Genomic DNA, 1,696 nt, shown 5'->3' with positions numbered 1-1,696 from the left:
ACCAGTAAACCTATGAAGGCCGAAATGGCACACGAGGGGGTGGGTGGCCAAAACCACGCCCGGCCGCCTTTGTCTCCCCAGTGGCGATGTTTACACACCGCACCAGGTACTCATTTGAGGCTGAGTCGACCTAGGGGAGATAATCGTCACCGGTGTTGGCCGTAAGCGGGAAATTGAACCAGCGTCGCCGGGTTCGTAGCGCAGCGCGCTAACCGCTACACGACCGCTCCCCACACACGCGCACACACACACAAAGCCCATCATGTGCAATGGGCAAAATTCCAGCTTCTGCGAATTGAACAAAAAATAATAACACTGGTCAACAAAAAAAAAACATTTTTTTTTCTGGCCTGGACTTTTGCAGCTGTTTGAGACTAATTTCAGGGTGCTGATTCCAAATCTGATCTCAGATTTGCTCTATCACATCTCATTTTTATGCTATCGGCATACCCCATTTTAATTGATTTTACCCGAAATTAACTCTGTCACTTATGATTGCAAGTTGTTGCGAGTCAGTGACTGCTTTAGTGTTAAAATACGGCGCTGTATTTTTAGGATAGTGTGTTTATAATATAATTTTATGTAGATATCCACATTTATTTAATATTTTTCTTCCGCAGTTTTTATTGAAAATGCAATATGTGATATCTCAAAAACCCGATGTGATAGACAAAAACTGATGCCAGATTTGGAATCAGCACCTCAAAATTACCTTAAACCGTTGGAATACCTTATGCCAGAAAAAAGTGTGTTGACCAGTGTATATAATCGGTTTGACTCTCATATCGCCCGACGAACTGGGGGGCATTGGACTCTCAGTGAGCGGGCCACGTGCGGGCAAGTGCTGCCCCCTGCTGCGGATGGATGCGAAGTCACGTGAAGAGATCTGTGACGACAGAGGACGACTCACACAAATCGAATGCGGCCCCCCCACCCACTGCCACCAACCCTAATGATCGTCTTATTCTTCTTGTCGTACGGCTGCTGATGTAGATGATGCACAGGTGGGTCCAAGGGGCCGTCCATAAATGACGTCACGCGATTTTGGACGATTTTTGACCCCCCCTCCCCCCTCGTCACACGGCGTCACAAAAAGTCAGACCCCTTCCCCTCAAATATGACGTCACAAAGCTCTGCCCCCCCCCCCCCCAAAAAAATATGAAACATGCTTCAAATCGCTTTAAACTATTGTCATTGTAGTGCGTATTTAATGTGGCGCTGCACTCTGATGTTGTAGGAGAAAACATTTATTAAAACGTCTATTTAATTAAGTAGAACGTGTTGTCTATATTTATTTAAAGTTGCGCATTTTGATGTGACGTCACAGTTCTTAAATACCCCCCCTCCCTCGTCACACATCGTCACAAACGTCCCCCCCCCCTCCCCCAGGTGCGTGACGTCATTTATGGACTTAAAGCTTTCGTGCCTGCAGGAATTCATAAATTGTCGGTAAATAATGACGTCATGGCGAGCTACATTGTAACTCAACAATTACTCCATTGCGAGCTGCATTGAAGCTCAACAATGACGTAATTTAAAGCTTCATTGTAGCTCAACAATGACGTCATTACGAGCTAAATTCTTGTTCAGCTATGACGTATTCGGAGGCTTCATCGTAACTCGACGATGACGTCATTCTAGCTACACGAAGCTCAACAATGACGTCACGGATAACCCCCCCACTCCCCATCCCCAT

The sequence above is a fragment of the Lampetra fluviatilis genome, chromosome 3 (assembly GCF_964198595.1).
Source record: "Lampetra fluviatilis chromosome 3, kcLamFluv1.1, whole genome shotgun sequence".
NCBI classification, from domain to species: Eukaryota; Metazoa; Chordata; class Hyperoartia; order Petromyzontiformes; family Petromyzontidae; genus Lampetra; species Lampetra fluviatilis.
Note: the sequence above shows the minus strand (reverse complement) of the source record.